The 22415-nt window shown below is 51.0% G+C and overlaps 1 protein-coding gene and 1 long non-coding RNA gene across 3 annotated transcripts in view; one reads left to right on the top strand and one right to left on the bottom strand.

Annotated features, from left to right (window-relative positions):
* Window positions 1-22415, top strand: part of ADCY5 (adenylate cyclase 5) — a 148783-nt gene that overhangs the window by 3924 nt on the left and 122444 nt on the right. The window lies entirely within an intron of this gene.
* On the bottom strand, window positions 10957-20499 carry LOC125921024 (uncharacterized). 2 transcript variants are annotated; one of them, XR_007457280.1, is made up of 5 exons: window positions 18304-20499; window positions 16759-16843; window positions 13842-13931; window positions 12854-13113; window positions 10957-11714 (listed from the first exon to the last, which is right to left on the bottom strand). It is a non-coding gene; the product is annotated as an uncharacterized LOC125921024 (long non-coding RNA). The 2 variants fall into 2 exon arrangements; XR_007457281.1 differs by lacking the exon at window positions 16759-16843.

Genomic DNA, 22415 nt, shown 5'->3' with positions numbered 1-22415 from the left:
ATATATGTTAACTACTATTGTTAGTGCTTATAAAACCTCCAACTCCTTCTGACTTGAGGACCCAGGCGATCATGGATGTTGTATCTTTGGGTGTTGGTCCTGGCTTGGATGGGACGCAGGTTGCTCGGATGGGTGTAGTTTTTCTACAGAGGGAAGGGCATGTCATCCACATGGAGAAGCAGAGATTTCCAGGATCATTTGGGCTATTTTTCTGAACCAGCCCTAGACAATCCTGGATGCATGGGTTCATGAGACTGGAGTCAGTTCCCAGGAAAGGAGTGCTGGGCCTCGGGAGCTCCAACCCCATCTTCGCATGAAAATGCTGTGGCAACAGCAGAGTGACTGTCTGACTTCTTTCTCAGGCAAACCTCTCTCCCTTCTCTCCCTACCTTTACCACCTCCCATCCCATGCTGCTTTTCCGCATTGTGGTCTTTAGACTTGGCTGTAAGCTTCTGGGTGGATTTACACTTAACTTCTTACACTTTTCTCTGTTGAGGACAGCAAAGCTTGTTAGGAATGGTCCAGGACAAGGGACTTTTGGTTTCAGAGAAAATTGTATTTTTTTTTTTGTATATGATTTACCTTTCTGATTATGTCTGATATAGAATTTTTATTTCTTGACCAAACCCTGAGGGATGGTTGGGAAATATTAGTGGGACAGTGCAGCATTAACCTCTGCCTCAGATTACCCCAGAGCAGCAGGTGTTTGAGGATGGCTTACATTAGATGCCTTGTTCTTTTCTTTGATAAAGACACATGTCCAGGGAAATGGAACAGCAGTGCATGGTTTCTAATGTTGGGGCTTTGGAAATCCCCCCCTCCGTGGTGCCTTGGACACATAATAGGCCCTGGGTAAACTGTGTTGGCATTTCTTTGCTTCTCCTCCTGCAAGGCTGGCCCCCTCACTCCCACAGCTCAACTCCTCAACATCATCGTCCGACCTGGGTATTTTATTCTTCCCCAGCCCCTCTTGTGTTTGGGGTTCTGCCCTTTGCTCCAGTTATGAGGAGAAATATTTGGTTTCTGAACTAGTGCCTCCTGATGGTTTTTATTCAAGAGATAACCAAGAGGTCATCCCCCTTTGGGGGATGATGTTTCTTCCCTTCCTACATCTTTTGCTCTAGCTCTTCCCCCGGTATCCGTCCCTCTCCCCCTCTTCTTCCTCTCCCACTTCCTTTCTCCTTCTGCCCCTGCCAGTCCCCTGTTGCTCTCTGCCCACCTTTCTCCTCTCCTCTGCCTGCCTCCTTGTTCTGCTTCCCCATCTCTTATTGCCTGTTTGCAGCTTCTCCTGTGCTCTTGTCTCACCGTTGTCTCCTCTGTGGGGTACAGTAGGAGCGTCACAGGGTTGTTTTTTTCTCCTTCTTGGCCTGTTAGAAGTCCCTCTGCTACACCCATACCATAAATAACACTCGCATCTGCCAAACACATTCCTCACTTGTGTTAATAGGCTGCAATGATGCCGGAGCCTGTTGCCATAGCAACCCCATTTTTGTTTGATTGTATCCCACTCTGCTACATAAAGCCTCTGCACGCACACACACACAAACAAGCACGCTCACACAACCATTACATATGCTAAACTATTAAAGATTATTTTGGAGAAAATATCTTTGGGCCCTGTGGGGTTATCTGACTGAGGGGATGAGCATCTCCACTGTCCAGTGTTACTCCGGGAGGTGATAATGGATGGAAGAGCTCTTTGAAAAGTAGAGAGTCCTGTTCAAATGTGGATTATTATTATTCTGCAACCACATTAAGCCTGCATGCCATGGTTTCAGAGGAGAAGATTCTGACCCCATGTGGGTCCCTGTGAGCTTGGGAGAGCTGTTAGAAGTTGCCTTCACGGTGTGGGATGACCCACCCTCCTCCCCAGCGGAGTTTCAGCTCCTTCCTCTCTTCTCCCTAAACCTTTTGGAGAAACTCAGTGATCTCCTGCATTTCTTCCTTTGTGACTGTTTGAACCTGTAACTGTCACCAGTTGCTTCAGAGATCAGAAAGGCACAGGCGCTGTGTGGGTGATGTTCTGTGACTGTGCACGTGCGAGCGTCTGTAGCTAGGAGGCTGGGGAAGGAGGGGGATGGGGATACAGACCATGAACTGACTGCTGTGCATGTGCATGAATGTCTGCTCATGCGCACACACACACACAGACACACGTGTGTGTGTCTGTGTGTGTGTGTGTGTGTGTGTGTCTGTGTGTGTCTGTGGCTTGGGCTGACCAGGGCAATGGAGGAGGTGGGCCTAAGGAAGCCTTTGTGTTGACTTTGAAAGGAGATCATTGCAGCTCTGTCCTGTTTATTCTTGGCTGGTGGCTGGCTTCCGTGGCCGTTTGCCTTTCTGATTCTGGGCCTTAATCACCCTTCTGACCTTGACGTCTGGCTCCTCAGGGAGGTACCCTGGATGCACACCCCCCCACTTTCCATAATGAGGCTGAGGGCTCGACTTGAGTGGTCAGCTCCCCTGAAATACAGGAATCCGATCCTTCCCTTTCAAGAACTCTTCCTACTGCCCACTCACTCAGCTGCCCAGTGAACCCCATTGCAAAGCCACCTCCTTGCTCTGGAGCTTGGCCCAGAGGCCTGTGTTGTGGGTCACTATAGCTGGCCCATGTGCACTGCCTACAGCCACTCCCTGCCTGCTCACTGGGGTGCTGTGGAGGAGGACACGCTTCTACTGCAGTGGCTGGGAGTTGCCACCAGTTCCCCCCGTCATCCACATTTCTGGACAGGAGAAATCTGGCCTTAGTGAACCCCAGGGTGGGGGGTTGGCTCTGAGTTTGGAGCCGAGTAGGGTCTGCTTGTCTTCCTAAAGTCTAATGTTTTTTTGCCAACTATATTTGCTAATTATTTTCGATTATGTTGCCTCCTCTGTGCAACAGGGCAGGGCTGTTTCGGGGGTGGGGGCAGAAGCCTCTGGGGGTGGGGTCAAGCAGGGCTTCTGGGCAGGGGGTCATCTTCCAGATCCCAGGGATGCCTCGATTCCTACGGAGAGGACTTCAGGAAGGGCACAGACCCAGTCGAGGAGCAAAACGACCAGCTTCTGTATTTGTGGGAATGTTCAGTGTTAATAATTCAATCTAAGTTTTGATCTAGAGCAAGAGAAGGAGGTCTGTGTGCTTTGGAACATGGAACAGCATGCTCATGTTTGTCTATAAAGAGGACACAGATGACGTATTAAACCCCATCACAGGAACCTACTCAACCTCATGGAAGAGTTTTAAAAATCCGTGTAAAAGGCTTTCCCATGCTGATGGGCCCTGGCCACAAGTCACTCTGTGAGAAGGTGCAGCCGGTAGCAGAAGCAGGGCCGTGGCCCATGCTGGGCCAGGCCTTTTTTCTCCTAAGTGGTGTGGCTGGGGTTCCCACTTTGGTCCCAGCCAGAGACAGAATGTGAGTGTTGGGCAATGCCAGGTGGGAGACTCCTGTGACTGTACCAGCCTCTTTGTGGGAGACTTCCTGTCCATGATGCCTGCCTGGTGCCTCAGTTAACTGTACCTGTCTTGTGTGTGGGGGGAGTCCAGCTCCTGGCCTGTTACTTCCCAGGAGGGCAGCCTGTATTGGGATTGGAAATAGTTGGCTCCAGGAACTCTGACATGATTGTACCCATAAATCCTTTGGTGCTGTTACATAAGTTATGTTTTAGCATATCCTTCTTCCGTCTGTGCTTATCAGGTGGGGATGGCTAGCTAACAGAGGGCAGGCCCAGCATGATTTTTTTCACCCAGACTCAAAACTTCATGGAGATAATTGGAAAGCCTTCCTTCTCCCCCACGCCCCCCCCCCCCCCCCAGCTTTTCTCAAGGCAATGTCCAGATGGAGGACAGGGAAAATCTCTCTTTACATACAATGTTGCAAGCGAAATCAGGATTTCTAGTTAATGGACTGTGCACCCCAGGTGAACCCGCATTTTGAGGCTGGCTGTTGGAAAACACCAGTAGGCTGTTTGGGTATGTTGATAGGCATACCCAGTTCATAGGAAGATTCAGGTCCCCTCTGAAATACTGTGGTTGATTCCAGAATTCAGAGGAGTGTGACCAGCTTGGTAAGGGGACTGGAAACCTTGACTTCTGAGAGAACATTTGAAAGGCTAGGGGATATTTAGCTGGGAGGAGAGCAGGCTGTAGCAGGGTAAGAAAGCAGCTGGGCAAGACGTTGTTGCTGGGACCCCTGTGGCCAGACATTATAAGAGAGACTGAATTTCTTTTTAGTTGCTCGCAAGGGCAGGGCTGTGACAAATGGGTGGAAACAATAGACACATTTCAGCTCCAGGTAGGAGATACCTTTCTAGCTTTTGGGGTTGCAGCCATCAAACCACATGTCTCCCGGGGTAGGCAGCTGTGTGTAAGTGGAGGTTTTCACATAGAGACTGGATGGCCTCAGCTAAGATTGTTACTGAGGAAATGATTCTGCTTTGAGAGGTCTGGGGTGGGGTCCAAGAATGGATCTGTTTTTTAAACAGCTTGGATCTAGGTTTCAAAGTTCTTCAGGTGATCTTGACCAACTCCCAGGCTTGGGAACATTGGCCAAGAAATCTGCCCAGGTCACCCTCAACCCAAGGATGTTGTGGTTTCGTGCCTTGCATCAGCGTGACTATCTCCTAAAGTCTGTTAGGGTGTTCTGTCGTCCTGACCATCTCAGGCTCTGTTTGAAAAAAGCGAAACCGTTACAGACCTGATGAGCCATTGGGAGACATTCAGGAGGGGCTGGGAGTATGTGCTGATGTGAGGATGCAGATCTGGAAGGCGATGAGTAATGGTGAAACAGGGTGGGAGGGATGCCCCAAACCCAGACTCATATTCTCCTCCCAAACTTCCCCATCCCCTGCCTCCAGTTTGAGGCAAAGCAGGCTGGTGGGGGGGGGGGCGGTCAGCAGAAAGATGGACCTTGATTTGAGTCCTGGTTTATTCATTCCTTTGTCTGCTAGTGGATACGAAAAACACTGAGGACACTCCTGGTCCAGAACGGATGTACAGAATGTGGAGAACGAGGAGATCAAGAGGGTGGGGCAACATAGCAAGAGGTAGGGAACTAGGAGATGATTTGAAGGAGGAGGAATAGGGCTTCAGGGAAGCAAGAAGAGATTAGAGCTCTGAGTATGAGGACAGGCCTGGAGGTGGGGGCAGGGATGCTCTCTGGGAACAATGGGATGTAGTTACCAGAAAAGGGGGAAAGACAAACAAACATGGGGATACAGTAGTGGCTTTATTCTTCAGGCCAGCCTCATGTGTCAGCGTGAAATCCTCCCACCTCCTCCTTGCTCTGAGTGGGTTATGAGCTGTTGCTTCTGGGCTTGAGGCTTCCTGACCTCACACTTGGGTGGTCCCCTCTCCCTTCCCCTTAGGAGTCTCGAGGCTTGATCCCACAGCTCACTGCGGTCCCAGTTGGCTTTTGGAAGGGGTCCTCAGAGACCTCAGGGACCTCAGTGCCCAGAACATAGTAGGTGCTCAGTGAGGGTTTGAATGAATGAATGAACGAATGAATGAATGGGTGGTGGGGTGGGTGGACGACTGCACACAGACTCTGCTGTGCCGAAGTGCTAGACCAACACCTCCACAGAAGGAAGCGATGCAGCTTGGCTTGGAAGCCTATTTTGGTGGATTGCAATCCTAAACTCTGAGCAGGGCTTCCAAAATCCCTCCTGCTGCAATTTAAAACGTGTGCCTTCTTGGAAACAGAGAGCTGTCGCCTGGCACTGCCGATACTATATCACTTCACAGATCTAAAAGCCATTATTAAGTCATTCTTTCAGCCTTCTCCCCATTCATTCAGAGAGCAACCATTTATTAGGTGCCTACTGTATACCAGGCACTGTGCGAGGCCATGGAAGTTCAAAGATAACCCAGCCTGCGTCCCAGCACCCAGGGCTGCCATTAGCCAATAGATGTTTCACCTACACACATTTGCTTCTGTGTCAGATGAGCTCTGGAAATACTGGCTTAAACAGAATTCTTTACTGTAGGACTTTAAAGCTTTGAACATGTTAATGGGCACTAAAATTTGCCAAGAGGAGGATATTGCATGAATCCTTTATCAAGCATGTTTGACCCCTGAATCTGTTGGTTAAGGAGCATAACAAGGGTCATTAGTGTTTGTTGGAACTCACTTTAGGCTACACTGCTTCAGGGGGCTGGGAGCAGCCTAGAAATTTCTTAGGGATGGGCCTCTGGGATAGGCTTGGGTAAAGTAATCTAGACAGGGGCATTTATTTGGGGCCTTTCCTCCCTCAAGAAGGTTTCTCAGCCCGCACTGGCTGGCTGCCTGTTTTAAAGTCTCATTCCCCATCTGGGTCTGAAATCCTTTATGAAATGAAATGATGGAAGGCACCAGGGAGACGCCTCTTTTAATCTAGTTTTAGTTTCTTTTAGGGCCTTTTGCTGTCATTAGACATTGCATCAGGTTGGACTCCTAAATAATGACCTTTGGAGGGTCTGGGGTCCATTGAATGTCTTTCCAGACCTTTCACTTAAGGCACTGATTGCATTGGTGCCCACAGGGGAGTTAGCAGTGGGTCATTCCAGATCATCCTTCTCCAAATTTTCTTTGTTTCCTTCCCCCACTTCAACCCTCCCAGAGGAGGAAGCCCTTAAAGATTATTGATTATAAACCATGAGTATGTACTGAGTGTTTGCTGCACGCCTGACACTGAGCTCATCCCCTACATACATGACCTCATTGAATTATAATATCATCCCTGTGAGAAAGACATTCTTATCCCCATTTCAAGGCTCAGAAAAGGAAATAAGAGAAGGTAAGTAATGTCCTCAAGGTCACACAGCTAGTGAGCATAGCAGATGGTTCAGTGCCTGCCCATATTCCCTGGGCATGTACCTCTCCACTCTTGCCAGCTGTCAGGACCTGAGGGCTTTCTCCGGCCCTGAGCCTCTCTGCTCGCCCGTGGGGCAGGTCAGAAGTGTTGGGGGTTTCCACCTCCAGAGCAGCCCTCAGCCAATGATTATTGTGTGCTGGTGGATGAATATTCCAGCTCTGAAATGTGTGTTCTCCATTGGCTCCCTGTCCCAGGAAACAGTCAGCTCTAGTTGCCCACAGTGGGAATGGGCTTGATAGCATTCCTTTTCTCTGGGTTTATTTCCCTTCCTCAGCTGTCTTCTCCATTCCCCTTCTAGTGTTTCTTGGGGTTACCTCTCATGTAAACCACTTCTACTCAAATCTTTGTCTCAGGATCTTTTCCCATGAGGAATCCAGATTGAGAGATGAGAAGCAGGGAATCTAACCCAGGTTTGACTTGAACACCAGGGAGGGAGAGAGGCTGCTTACTGGGGCAAAAATGCATCAGGTGCAGGACTGCATGGCAGGCTCAGAACCTAGTCCTGCCTGGGTCCCTCACTCTTATCTGATAATGTTTGTCACAAGTAGAGTGGTTGCTGGAGTAGAGGAATGACGTGGAATATAAAAATTTTTTAAATATAGCTATAGAAATATACATGTAATTTATATATGATATACACCTCTATCTATCTCTATAACTATTTTTAAAATTTTTACTTCTTAAAAATGTATGGCTTTCTGTTTCCTAGACAGTGGGCTCAAACACTGGCCAAAGACTCGCTTTTCCGTTTGATCAGCATTTGATAGATAACAAAGGACTTTACCATGTGTGATCTCCTTTGCTGCTCATGAGGGTTCCAAGGAGGTGATGGGTTAGGATGGGGCAGACGTGAGCTTTGGGGTCCAGAGGCCCAGGGGAAAACCCTGGTTATATGATCCTGGCTGAGCTGCTCTGCCTCTCCCAGTGTTTCCTTTCTGTTACCTGGGGATAATAGATTCCTGATTGACGGGATCTGATGTTTGGTGGCCAAAACAAGGTAATGCACTCATAGTTACAGACCTGTGATTGTGTTGGAGAGGGGGAAGTAGGGGTTCAGAGAGGTTAAGTGACCTCATTCAGGTTACACAGCTAGTTAGTTAGCTTAGGAGTTGCGATATAACTTCGGATCTCTGACTCCAAATCCAGTGCTCTTTTCTCAATTGGACCCGGCCCTGCATCTACTTGGTGGTGCGTGCAGAAGCTAGAGAAGGCACAGCTGTTCTCACGCGGTTGTCTTGGTTTGATTTTGGAATGCGTGGTGTTTTCTTTGTGATGGCTTGTCCTTCCTTCATGGTGTCTGGCTCAGATGGGCATTCAGTGAGTTGTCATTTCCTGAGCCTGCAATGCTGTGAAGGAAGGCGGCCCTGAAGTGTTCAGGGGGTGGCTGGGATCAGATGTTTACCAATGAAAAGCTCCTGAGTGGTTATGGATGTGTGAGTAGCACAGTCGGGGGTGAGGCTGCCTTGTATCCACTATTCTGGTGGCGTCAGTGGAACAGTGGAGAGGAGGGAGGAGGCGCTGGGGACACATCAGGGTCACTTCTTGGTACATACACCCTGGAGGTCAGACCCAGGGTCTTTCTGGAGAGGAGCATCTAATAGATGTGCAGGTTAGCGCTTACTAGCGTGTATCTTCAAAGCCCAGCTCCTCACAACCATCAACACCTTCCAAAGTACCCCAGACGTCCTGCTTCACATTCACTTCTCTCCCTGTCCCTCCTGTCAAGAAGACTAAAGAAAAATGTTAACTCCTTCCTAAGTGCCACTTTTTGCTAAGTGGACTTTCAAGATTTTATTTTATTTTATTTATTTTAAATCTTTATTTATTGAGAGAGAGAGAGAGGAAGGGGCAGAGAGAGAGGGAGAGAGAATCCCAAGCAGACTCTGTGCTGTCAGTGCAGAGGCTGACTCGGGGTTCGATCCCACGAACCATGAGATCACGACCCGGCTCAAAATCAAGAGTCAGACACTTAACTGACTGAGCCACCCACGCGCCCCTGTTTATTTATTTATTTTAAAGTAGGCTTCACGCCCAGCACAGAGCCCTCAAGGGGCTTGAACTTAGGATCCTGAGATCATGACCTGAGCTAAGATCAAGAGCCAGGTGGCTTAACTGACTCAGCTACCCGGGCACCCCAGGATTTTCAAGATTTTATTTTTACATCTTCTTTTGAGGGATGGGAAAGGTACTTATTTGCTTAGCCAAGTCCCCAGCCTTCCTCTGGCTAAGTCCCTTTTCCTGTAAACATTTCACTCACCCTGCTGCACGGGAGGGACCCGTCTGCCCCGGACTGGCTCTCAGTCGGTACCACCGGCAGGCAGTACCTTGGCCTTGACATCTCAGCTGAGGAGGCTGCCAAAGGAGCGGTGCCAGAGCTGAACCCCAGTGAGCAGGGCAGGCTTGTGCCCCTCCAGGGGCCCTGCCTTTGCAACACTGGACCCTGTGAATCTAAATTAGAAGCATCCTCTTCTTTTTCTCTGTAACACTTATGCTGGTTTGCAATGTGTCTGGGCGTGTTCACCTATCTTTCTACTTGACAGTCAGCTTTCTGAAGGCAGGGGTCTGTTTTAATACCTGAATACTTACTGACTGCTATTGACTTTCCGATTCCTACTTGCCCAGCATCGTGGGAAGAAGGCAGACAGTTCCCATTCTCAGGTCCCACAGGGATTTCTGACTTGGCCAAGAGGAGTCCCTCATGGTGCTCTCTCCCTGGACCGGGACGGGCTTGTCCTCCACTGGCAGGGGACCATGTGCCTGCGGTCGTGGCCTTAGGAAACACTGCTTTTCATCTGTACCCTCTTCCCTCTCTTGGATTTCCCACTGGTCTCTCTGGTGATGTCAGGTGGGGCCCCTGCACCCATTTGCCCCCTGACCCCATCCTTGATCCCGTGTCTTCTTCTTATCTTTCCTCTGGTGTCTTTTCCGGCTTCCCGAGCCTTCCTCACTCTTCCTTTCCAGCTGTAACGTGTGGGGAAGACCCCATAGACTCACCAGGAAGCAAGTATAACTGTAAGGGTAATAAATATGGGCATGGATAACTACACAAATTCCAAAAATTATTCTTCATTCCTTTGAGAGCAGTCCCATGAAATAGCAGTTCCCGTAACACGTTGTAAACTTCTTATAGCTGGTTGCCGTGCATTACAGTGCGTGTGTCAGCTTCGTGTTTCACCTCAAACTCCCAGGGCTAAGACTTCATCTCTCTGGGTGGGTTAACCTCAAGTAACCCAACAGAGCTTAATATGTGGGAAGTGAAGACACATCTAGGACTTTTTACATAACTCTGGTATCCAGGCTTATCTGGGGGAAGGGAGGGTGGGCGGGGGGGGGGGGGGGGTGGGGTCGGTGCAGGGCATCTGCATCTTGTAATCCTCCTGGTGCGTCTGACATGCACCAGGGCTCAGAACTACTGCCCTGAGTCTCCCTCCATCAGCACAGGGATCATGGGGATGACACTGAGTCTGATTTATGGCTATATTGAAAGGCGAGTTGTTTATATCGAAAGGGTTTATTGTGGTGATTCAGTAAAGAGTGATGGCCACTAAAAATTATTGCAGGCGTGTAATGGGAAGAGAACTTGGTTGGTGGTTGGTATATAAAATCTTGTCAGGCAAGGCTGTGGCTCGGTATATTTATGTTGCTCTTATCACCAGCAATTAGCCCCAAACACGGCTCGATAAATGGCTTAGCACAGTGCTAGAATAACTGCAAGAATATTTTGGATGATGATTACTACTCCATGTGCTCGACTGAGCCATCTTAGCAGGGCAGTGAATCTCACTCAACATTCTGCGGACCTGCTTGCTACAAACAAGTGCCTTTTGATGGGTATTAACTCTTTTCTCTCTTTGTACCTGGTAATTCCCTTCTGAATGGGTGGAAATTGTGCCAACGTGCGGCCTTAACACCCTCAGCAGTGTTTATCATTTTTGAGTCCCTCCAACTAGAATGTAAATGAGAACAGTGTCTGTAGTAGGTGCTCAATAAATATTTGTTAGGTGGGTGAATGAATGAATTTGCTCCAAGTTACACAGCAGGTAAATAGCAATGTTAGTCCAGCTCTGTTAACTACTGTTACTTTTTCTTTGACTCTTAAGTTCGTGAAAAGCAAGGAATGATATCGCTAGTGACTCCCTGTATGCATTTATTGTTATCAGTCGTGTAGCAAGGACACCTTGAAGTTACTTGTTTTCGAGCACCTTTAGATTGGGGTGAGAAGCACAAGGATTCTGTGGCAGCCCTCGTGCCCTGGGGGCACCTAGAGAAAGACATGAAATTGGGGTCCATGGGAGGACTGAGAAGATTGCAAAGTGCCAGATGTGTGGGGTGGAGGCCTGGGAAGTATCCCAATCCAGGACAGAGAGATGTCCTTGGGTTAAACTGTATGCGAATGGCCACATGTGGATTACGATGTGGTCTTTTTTGGAAAGGGGTTATCTGGGGAGAGTTAATTTTGGATTTTGCTTTACATTTATTTTTAAAGTGGAATATTTCTCCGGCATTGGTGACAATGGCCTAGAAAAGCCAGTTAGTCACCATATGAGATCTTCCCCATGTGGGGTGCTGTTGCCCCTGCCTATTTCCCACCTGCCTTCTGCAGGATGGGTTTAAACCCTCTCCCTCTGAGGCCTCTGGGGAGATTTCACTGGCAAACAGTTCTCTATGGGGAACTCCTGCTGGGTCTGAAGTGGTGACATTCTCTGCTTTGATCCTGGGGTGGAGGAGGCTGGTGACAGCTTATGGGGGTGGCTGCTCTTGGCTTCTCCTTGGGAGAAGCAATGGCATCCAGGTGAGGCTGTGTCTACCTCTATAGGACAGGTTCCAGCCTGCATTCTCCTGCAGTCTTTTTTTTTTTTCTTTCATTACTTTTGCTCGGTATCTTCTCCTGGAAGTAAAAGGGAAATCACCTTAAATCCAGATTTAAAGAACAGACCTGGTTTCTCTTAAGGGAACAAAAAGATGTGGACTGCCCCACCCCACTTCTCCTAAGGTCCTCTTTAGGTTCCACTGTGGACAGGAAGAGAGTATGTGGCCCCTGTGCTATGACGGCCCCCTCCCCACACCAGGCTGGCCCTGGAATGATGGGGGTGGGGGGCGCTTACTCATTTACCACAGGCGATGGAGATCTGCCAACTCTGAGACTTCCACTGGGTCTCCACCCCCCACATCCTTGTCATTAGCCTAATAGGCACAGCTTGTGCCTGGAGGGAGCAGGACAGTGGCTGCGGGCAAGTGAGCTTGGGAGGACCCATAGGAGTTGGGTGCTGGTGTGGTTGTGGGGTAGGGTGGGTCATGCTCTTCCCAGTAGAGTGCAGAGGCTGGGAGCCTTGGGTTTCCCAGGAGCTGAGAAGCTACCAGGCTGGCCACACACAGGTAGAGCATGCCACCCTGCCGTCTCCCACTCGTTCCCCCCACCTTAGCCAGCCCCATCCCTCGGGTGGTCTTGGAGGAAGGTAGTTCTCTCTGCTGTTAAAGTAATTTGGTGACTCTGGGGACAAAGAAATGATACAGCCCTGGGTGGGGGGACTAAAAGTCACTCAGCAAATAGTGTACAGTTCTCAGACATTTCTTTCCTGCTTTACCCTCTGTCACGGGTCCCTGTCTGCCAGTCCTCCTGGTCAGTCTCCTTCCACCTCCTTGAACTCAGCATGTCCTAAGCCAAAATTCATCATCATCCATAACTTGGCTTTATTTTTGTCAGTGTCACCTCTCTCTTTGCCTGGGTTCTGGTGTTAGATGTTTGGGGGACCATTCAGCAAGTATCTCCCATGTGTTAGGCACTGGGAACCAGGATGAGTAAGCCGCAGACCCTGCCTCTGAGAGGAGACCTGTAAATAGCGTGTCTTGAGCACCAGGCTCTTTCTAAGCGCTTGAGTTGTGTTAACTCACTTAATCCCCATAGCAGCACTACGACGTAAGCGCTGACGTTGTTCCGCCCATTTTGCAGATGGGCACATTGAGATATAGGTTAGACCAGGCTGAACCGATGAACACGGCAACCTGGTCCCAAGTCTGGGCTCTTACTTGTCAAGTCCAGGCAGACGGTCAGGAACTCACACTCCCAAGGGCCCAGTAGGGCGACAGCAGTTTTAGCAGCAGAGACGGCGCATGCCAGCTTCTTCCTGGTGGGAATGGGGAATGCTTGCAGCAGAGGGGAGGCTGGCTATTAGGTGGGACTAGGTTGGGAAGAATATAGACTTCTGGGCCAAGTTTTTTTTTTGTTTTTCTTGAGGCAGTGGGGATCGCTGGAAGGTTCACATGCAGGAGAGGAAGTGGATGTGGCCCTGTGTGTGTTAAGAAAGGTGGTGTTAATGTTGGTGTATGGAGGTGAAGGGAAGCGCCTCCAGGGAGAGGAAGAGTGGGAGATGAGTGGGGACCCTGCCGCCCTGTCCTGTCCGTGAGACTGAAGACAGGGGGTAGCTGAGGGTCAGGGCCTTCAGACAAGATGGGGAGGGTCACAGGGAGCATCTGGGCATTTACCTATTAGTTTCTTCTTGCCTTGGCTACCAGTGGTGCCAAACTGGTTCCCTCGTGCTCTCTACCCAGGACACCAGTTCTCTAGTCTCTGGGGAATGAGATATCACCTCCTTCCTGGGGAGACCTGGGATGGATCCCAGGGGCCCTCCTCTTTACCTTTTCTTGGGCTTTAAATATCCCATGTCAGTCTCTTCCCTTCAAATCCCTAGGGCCCAGCCTTTATCTGGATGTTAGGTACCCAAACATTCAACCTCCTAGCCTCTCCTCCCTCTGGAAGCTCCCAGCCAGCCCTGTCAGGTGCCCAGAGACCTCATGCCCTAGAGAACTCTACTCTTCTCTGGGGCCCGGTATCCTGGCCACCCTGACCCCCAGCAGAGCTCCTGGTGCTTTGCAGGCCCTATATGCCACCTTCCACCTACTGTTCTTTCTCAGAGGCCACCTGACAGAGTGCAGAGTGAACCTGCTTGTTCATTGCCTGCCTCCCCCTGCCCGCTGAGAGTGTCCACTTCCCGAGGCGGGGCCTCGTCATGCTCACGACTGTGTGTCCTATGCCTCCACTGTTCAAATCCCAACTCTGCCATGCCCCAGCTGTGTCTCCTTAGCAGGTTTCTCGCTCTTTCTGAGCCTGTTTTGCAGAAGATGGAATATAGTAAGAATGGTTACCCCTGAGGGTTGTGTTGAACACTGTATGTGACGATATATACAAAGCACTTTGCACAGGGACTGCCAAGGAAAATGCCCTGAACGAATGATCTGTGGTCTGTCCTGGCTGAGTATCGTTTGCACTTGTAAATTCCCACACATTACAGGAGAGCCCAGTGTTTCTGTCAGATGCCTGTGTGTTTGGATGGTAGTAAACAGGGTAGAAGAAAATTGCGTTACCTCCAAAAGGAAGGCTAAGTGGAGGGAGGGCTAGGCCCTGGGTCCTGGGTTTTTATCACACCCTTGCCCCATCCTCATTCTGTCTGGTGGCCACCAAATGCCTAGTGCAGACCCACTAGGAGCAAGGCAGCCTCCAGAACTGACTGGGACCAGCCTGGGAGCTGGCACAGGACTTCCTGGGTGAGTGTGAACTGGGGCGTGGGCTGAGCCAGGTCCCCCTGCCTGAATTCAGAGGTGACTGTAGCTGAGGGAGGCTGCAAGGAGGTCAGGACTGTGACTCGCATCCCTCTGAGGACTGTTCTAGAGAGGCTGGTAAATAAACTGAGAGTGGTTTTTAAAGAGTAGAAGCCACTGGGGAAGAGAGGGACACACATCTGCTTCTCCCAGATGTGCTTCTTTCTGTAACTTCATTAAGACATGTACTCATGCAGCAAAGGACAACAAAACCGCCCACGGGCCAGCAGAGGCCTCAGCGTGGAGAGTGCTCTGGGTTGGTGAGGACTGTTGGGGAGAAGGCCTGAGAGAAGCCAAATGAGACACTCAAGGGATCTGGCCTGAGGGCGAGTGACAGCCAGGACATTGAATCACATCCCTTGCCCCTAAGTGAGTGTCCAGGTGGGGTAGGGCCCATGCCTGGGCAAGAGATTGGTGATGAAGTCCAGAACATTCCCCCAGCTGGTTAGACCTTGCAGGGGGGACGGGGAGGGGGGGAACGCAGGGCTGGCCAGCTGGGTGGACTGTTGGAGGACTGCTGGGAAGTGGCCTGCCGGCTTCCTGCCTGTTCATAGACTCGTGTGCCCCAGACTGGGCCCCTTCCCTCCAGTCCTGCTACCCTAACACTGTGCAAGGGGCCCCTGTGCCTGGGCTGCACTCAGAATGCCTGGGGAGGGGCTGTGCCAGCACCAGAAACCACAACAGACCCTGACCCTGGCTAATGGAGGCGGTCTTGAAATGGACCTTTTTTCTTTTTGGCTAAATTAACATTTGGCATTTCAGGGTGCTGGCCCCGTGCCCGGCTGCTCTGGCCTTCTGCCTGTCAGCTCCTTTGAGGCTATTTTTGCCATTCACTTATTTATTAACTATTATTGCTCCCCAGGACAGATGGGCACACACACACTGACATGCATGTGCGTGCACGTACACATGCCCTGCAACCCAGAGTCCACTGGAAAAGCTAACCTGCACCCACCAGGTGGAACATGGTGTGCAGAAGGGGGAAAGGATCAAAAGGATGGTCGCTGGGTTGGGGTAGAGGAAGGGCTGATGGGAGGCAGGGGCCTCCCTAAGCTCATCATTCCCCAGAAATGCCTTCCACCCCCCAAAGCATCTCTGTTCCTATTCTCTCGCCTTCAGGGGTGTTCAGTCCTAGGAAGTGCTCATGTGGGAGAAGATTGTGGGTCTTGCCTGAACCATCTTTCCAGAGAGATAAGCAGGGGGCCTGGGAGGACTAAGGGCCCCCTTGCTAGGACTTCTCTGTCCAGCTCCACCAAGCCCCCAACTTCCAGAGGAGGGAAACTTGGCACCTGCCTTCAGAGAGCTCGCAGCCTGGTGGGGACGATGCTGGGCTGTGCTGGTGAGATGAACAGTCCTCAGGCCCACCACCTGATAACAAAGTGCATCAGAAGGAACAGGCTGGAATTGAGGGGCGGTGTGCACACAGGTGTCTACCGTTTGATCCCTCTGACAGCAGGTTGCTAGCAGCAGAACAGAGCCCCAAGCCACACAGACCTGTGAGCCTGTCCTTGGTGCAGGGCACTGCCTGTGGTACAAGGGCACCTAGAGCACCATGCAATAATCCCCACCCTTGCTTCCAGTCTCTTTGTTTCGGGACCAGCCTATCTGCTCTGAGCCTGGGGCCCCAGCCATGTTTCCCTCCATGGCTCTGGTGGAGCCAGGGGGAGAACAGAATGAACAGCAGGGACCTTCTGCCTGAGTCTGTCTGGGCCTTGTCCTGGGCCTTGGCTTACACCTGTGAGAAATGGGAATGACACTCCTGCCACAGCAGGGAGTGAGGACATCAGGGCCCGTAAGTGATGGTGACCAGTCCCGAGTCCTGGGCTAGCTCCCTGTTTTCTCCCACCCAGCTGGCCAGCCCCACCCTTCCCTTCGTAGGGCATGTGGCATCTAATTTCCTCATTCCCCAGGGCCCTTCTCTGCCTCAAGAAGACACTGCCTTCCTGAGACTGGATACTTACTGCAGAGGGACTGCCAGCTGGGGGCTTTTCTGCCTTGGGACCCAGTGTCAGCCCTTCTCAGGTTGGCATCAGGGAACTCCCTAAGTGCAGGGGGCTTGCCCCTTCCATCAGACTGGGAGCTGAGGGCACGGGCTGCATCTCCCCCATCAAGACTAGGAGCTCCTGAGGACAATGACCATGCATCTCCTATCAGACTAGAAGCTCCCTGAGGTCAGGGGCTGAGTCTGTCCCCGCCAGATTGGGAACTCCCTGAGGACAGGAGATGTTAGCATCCCCATCAGACTGGGAACTCCCTGAGGATGGAATCAGACTTCTTCTTCCCCACTTCAGGACCCAGTGGGGTTGTGGGACACAAAGGTACCCAGTCCTTGGTACCTGGAAAATCTGGGAAGAGGATGGAATGCTGGAGGCTCCACAGCTGTAGCCAGGGATGCTGGAGGAGGAGAAATTTCTCACCTTTCTGTAGGAAGTCAGAGCCAAGAATTACATCCCCTTAGAGAAGCTTCCCTCTGCTTTCCTTTCTCCTTGGTGGTAGGGTAGGGATGGGTTTTACAGGCAGGGTAGGGGGTGGCCAGGATTTCACAAGTATGATAGCAATTGAGCACTAAGTGTTTGTGCTAAGCTCAGGGCGTGAGTGAGGGAGGTGGGTGCAGGTGTGGGATGGGTGGGCAGTCAGGGAGGGGGCTGGCCTGGTGCCTCTGGTGGGCAAGACGAAGTGCCCTCTTGAGCTGCTGCTTCACATGATTTACTCCTGAGCCCAAGGCTGGGACAGCCCTAGTAACTGTCCTGTCCCCTCTGTGTCCTCGAACTCAACCCTGGTGCTTCTCCCCGGGAGGGACATTTGGGAGGTCTCTCTGCTCTGTGCATCCAGATTATACCAGGCTCCTGTCATATTGTGATCTATGTGTGTCTGTATCTTTCTCCCCTACTTGAGAAGGGACTGTCTCGTTAATTTATTTGCTTGTCTCTCTCCTGGAATAGCCACAGCCCTTGGACTCTTCTGGAGTACGATGGCTTCTAAGGGCTCTCAGTAGCATGAGGGGGCGCTCATTGAGAAGGGGTTCAAGCTTGCTGCCGGAGGGTCTGGCAGGGAAACCATTGTCATATGGTCTGGTTGTCCTGGTAGGGGCTACAGGAGAGGGGGATTTGCAGCTCCCCCAATCATGAGCTGAGCTCACTGCCCTTGACCTGTAGTTACGAATCTGTTGCTGTGTGGCTTAATGGCAGGTGCTTGGGCTTTACAGACAGGCAGCTCTGGATTTGAAACCCACCTCTGCCACCTACCTGTATACAAGTTACTTTGGAAGAGTGACCACAATGCCTGACCCTCAGGGTCCGCATCTGATCACATGGGGCTGTTGCTATCTACTCCACAGCCGTGGCTCAGGATTTGTGCACTAATCTGTGTAAAGCACTCTGACCTTCCCTGCTGGTCATGGAAATGCCACGGATAGGCCGAGAGGAGGAGTTCAGTCAATTAAATGTTTTTTCCTGGTCTTGTGTGTTTTAACTTCCGGCTGCTTTAGCTACTCATCTGAATCTTGTCTCAGCTTTGGTGCCACTTTGCTGAGAGAAGGGGAGAAAGTGTGGCCATATTAGGAGCTGAGCAGAACCCTTTGAGGGCCCCTTTCTACCCAGGAGGAAGCTGGCAGTCCCCATGCCTGCACACAGTTCTGCCTCCCAGGCAAGACTGCATTATTATGAGCTAATGTCTGTGCTGTCTCTGGAGTGGCCAGGGAAGAAACATCGAGTAATATGATTACTACAACAGTAATAATAACAGCAACAACACCAACAAGCACACATAATTATGGAGAAGGCCAAGATTTGAGGGCCTGGCTCCAGGCCAGAGCTGTGGTTAGTGCACGAGGGGTGGCCATGGGGCTTGAAGGCAACGGCTTTCAGGTTTTTCATACTCACATCTCCCTCGCACAGTCTTCCCCCATTAAATACAAAGCCTCTGGACAAATCGATAAGTCTCTTCCACGATAGCATAGCAGTTGGGTTTGGTGTGGTATGATCTTGTGCTCATCCCAGAGTAGGTAAGGAGGTCCCACAAAGGGACACAGCAGGCTCCATCTGTCCTGTGCACCCCCTGCCCACTGCTCTCCACTTGCCCACTCAGAACGCCCCCTACCAAGACATCGCCCACTGTAGACTTGTGCCCACTCTTGGGTGGCAGTTTGAGTCTGAGAGCAGGGGGCAGTTGCCCAGTGGGAACTCTTTCCATAGTTCAGGCCAATGGCCAGTGTGGACCACACCCAGGCCCTGGATTTAGGAGTCGGTGTCACAGTGACATGCTCACATCACAGGATATGATTATTGTAGTGCAGTAGCTAAGGACTGCCTAGGTTGTAACTCTGGCTTTGTCATGCATCAGCTGTAAGATCTTGGGTAAGTTCCTTAACCTCTCAGAGCCTCAGCCTTCTCATCAGAAAGTAGAAATAATAAAAGTAACTTCATAGTGGTGTTATCCATGCTAATGATAGTATGTGGCACATGGTAAGCCCATGAGGGTCAGTTCTTTTATAGTTATTATTATTTTGGGAGGGACAATAAAATACCTTCAACAGCTCCCACCTGTGGGTTCTGTTATATGTTGAGTTGTATTTTCCAAAAAGATGTTGAGGTTCTAACTCAGTACCTATGACCTTATTTGAAAATAAGGTCAAGTTAGATGAAGCCATTAGGGAGGACCCTAATCCAATGACTGGTTTCCTTATAAAAAAAAGGGGGGGGGGAATTTGGACCAAGAGATAGACATTCATTGGAGGAAGATGGCCTGAAGACACAGAAAATTTCATCTACAAGCCCAGGAATGCCCACGGTTACCTGAAGCTAGGAGGGAGGCCTGGAAGAGATTCTCCCTCATAGTCCAGAGGAACCCTGGGCTGACACCTTGATTTTGGACTTCTGGGCTCAGGACTATGAGACAATAATTTCTGTTGTTGAGCCCTCAGTTTGTGGTGCTTTGTTAGAGCAGAGCCCCAGGAAATGAATGCAGGGTCTGAGGAGGGTATGGCCCACTGACCCCCACTGCCACCCTGAGCTACCTGCTACCCTCAGGGGAGAAGAATGGGGTTGGCACTGAGAAGACAGGTTTGGCTGGCCTCTGGTACCTGGAATCTGTATCAGATGGCCCAGGCTCTTGGCCTGCAGGTGAACAGAGTTGGAAACATTTATAGGGCCTGAGACACAAATAGCCCACCCCTCACTTCCCACCCTGTCTTCCTGCCTCTCTCCTCTGCTTCTTAGAGCACTCCCCACCTCACCCCTGCTCCAGGCAGGAGAAAATGGAGAAGGGAGGTCATAAATCCCCAGAGAGGGCAAGCCAAGGTAAGATTTGGGCCTGAACATCTCTGCCCCTCTCCCCGCCTGTCTCCTGGGGACTTAAATCTGTTCTCTAGGCGGGAAATGGCTTGCCTGTCTGGGATGTATCTGTATGTCTGTGCGTGTGTGTGAGTGTGTGTATAAAGAATGTCCCTCATTAAGCTGCTGTGGGCCTCGTGACCATGACTCATAAACATACAATCAAGCTGCACTGGACAGAGGAGACCTGTCCCCGGAGTGGGTGATGCCGGCTTCCGATGCAGCAGCCAGCGCCAAGGCCCTCCACGGCCCACCTTGGCAGCCCGCCCCTGTCTTCTCCCTTCAGAGAACGGGTTGTTCAGTGTCACTTGAGGGAACAGATAGGTCTTAAGTGCCTCTGTCTGCAGGATGTGGGGATCCAGCGATGAGGAAGGTGCTGGCCTCACCACTGGTAGCTTGTCATTTGTGCAGGATGGAGGGGTGGGTAGTGTCTAAGGCAAGCACACAAATCTAGGGAGAATAAAATAAAGGAGCATGGAGAAGTGCAGGTTGAGAGTCAGGAGTGGGGAGAGGGCCTGGGGAGGAGGAAAAGTTGGGGATGTCGGGGCGGGGTGAGCCCATGGGGCCTTCATGAAGGAGGCTCTGAAGCCCTGACATTGCTGCAGGGGGAAATGCAGAAGCAAAGTCCTGGAAGCGGGAGTGTGCAGGGTGTGTCTGGGCACACGGAGTCTTCCTGGTGATCCAAGTGCAGAGTCCTCCCTGGGGCAGGTGGGAGAGAAGGCAGAAAATAACCCATTACGGCCTCAGATGCTGGCGGTGGAGGTCTGTGTAATATCGCTGTAAGAGGAGATCTTTTGAGGCCAAGAGTGCATGGTTCAGGCTGTACTTTAGAGGGGAGTTGGACAGGGAGAGTTTGTGGTTTGAGGAGAATGCAGCCCTGGAAAGAGGCTGAAGCAGGTCTGGGAGGCGAGTGAGGAGCACAGTGGAAGTGGGAAGAAAGGGTGAAAGGAGACACATTTCTCTGGGCAATTGAAGATTTGGCAAGCGAGGAAGAGGAGGCATGGAAGATGAGCCAGGGTAAAGGAACAGTGCTGCCATTCAAAGGGAGGTGGGTGGGCTGTGGCTGTGGCATGTGGAGGGAGGGGGCCGGTGTGCTTGGGGTCAGAACTGGAGCCTCTGATGTGATGAGAGGAATCCATCATGGGGCTAGGGAGATGCAGAGCCCTCTCTGGGCAACCTGGGATGGTGGTGACGTGGGATCCTTGGGTGAACATGTGCCATTTGCTGTCTCAGGATGAGCGGCCAGGGTGGGTCTCAGCTCCTGGGGCCCCGGGTGCTTTGTAGCTCAGACCTGCCAAGGGGTGTGGTGGCCAGGGCTCCCAAGGGAGCTGAGCCTGCTCTGATTCCTTCAGTGGCTGTGTCCTTGCCCACAAAAGAGTTGGTAGCCATGGCTGGGTCCAGGGTCTTCCTGTGCTGGAGAGCCACTCTGAGTCTTTATCCAGCACATTTCTGGACTCTCAAGCTGTCTTACCTGGCAAGACTTCATTTAGATCGTTTTCTGTGCTTCACTATGTAGGTTTCTGAAATGTCAGAGGTTGTAAGAACGTTAGCTGCCATATCCAATTCTTATTTTTAGTGGCATGAATGGATGCCCAGGCAGGCAAGGTGACCACCCAAAGTCACGGGGCTAGTCAGGGCTGGTTTAGCCCTTTCTTAAGGGATTGGGATTTAGACCTGTCTTCTGAATGAAGATACTGTCCTCTTTCCTATGTGTGGGTTTCCGGCCTCTTCAAAGTCAGGAGCTACATGTCCATCCCTGCCACTCAGCCAGGTGGACATTAATAAAAATTTGTCACCTGAATAAAAAGAAGTACAGTGTCTAGCACATGCAAATATTTATTCAGTTGGGGAGTGGCAGGTGCAAGGGCTTAAGGAAGTGTCCTCTCTGGGGGGCTGGCTGTCAAGGGCCTGTGAGAGAGGAGGGCTCACCGGCTTTGGCCATGGGGCGATTGTTTCCATCACTGCCTTGTTGAGGAGCCCAGGAAGGGGGCGGAGGAGGAGAGGGTGGGGGCCTCTCACTGGTAACGATTCCTTTTCTTCCCTGGACAGGCTAACTCTGTGCGCTTTTCTTGCCTCCTGCAAGGAGGTCAAGGCATGTGTGGGGTGGGGAAGGGGGAGGAACCCTGTACCTTTGGGGATGCTAGGCAGCCAGAGGTGCTTGAGGCAGACATGTCTACTTACTGGGTCAGACAGAGCTGCAGTGCACTCTTGGCTCTCCTCTCTCTGAGGGGAAGGATTAGTCAGTTTGGGCTGCCATAACAAAATACCACAGACTTGGTGGTTTAAACAACAGACATCTATTTTGTCACAGTTCTAGCGGCTGGAAGTCCAAGATCAAGGTGCCAGCAGATGCAATTTCTGGTGAGAACTGCCTTCCTGGCTAGCAGACGGCTGCCTTCTTGCTGGGTTTTCACATGGCCTTTCCTCTGCGCATGAGCTTTTGAGGGAGAGAGAGAGAGAGAGAGGGAGAGAGAGAGAGAGAGAGAGGACTCTGGTGTCTCTTCCTCTACTTAGAATACCAGCCCTTACTGGATGAGGGCCCCACCCTATGACCTCCTCTAACTTTTTAATGTTTATTATTTATTTATTTATTTATTCGAGAGAGAGAGAGAGAGAGAGAGAGAGCACAAGTGGGAGGGGCAGAGAGAGAGAGAGAGAGAGAG

The sequence above is a fragment of the Panthera uncia genome, chromosome C2 (genome assembly GCF_023721935.1).
Source record: "Panthera uncia isolate 11264 chromosome C2, Puncia_PCG_1.0, whole genome shotgun sequence".
Taxonomy (NCBI): Eukaryota; Metazoa; Chordata; class Mammalia; order Carnivora; family Felidae; genus Panthera; species Panthera uncia.
Note: the sequence above shows the minus strand (reverse complement) of the source record. Positions and strands in the feature narration are given on the sequence as shown.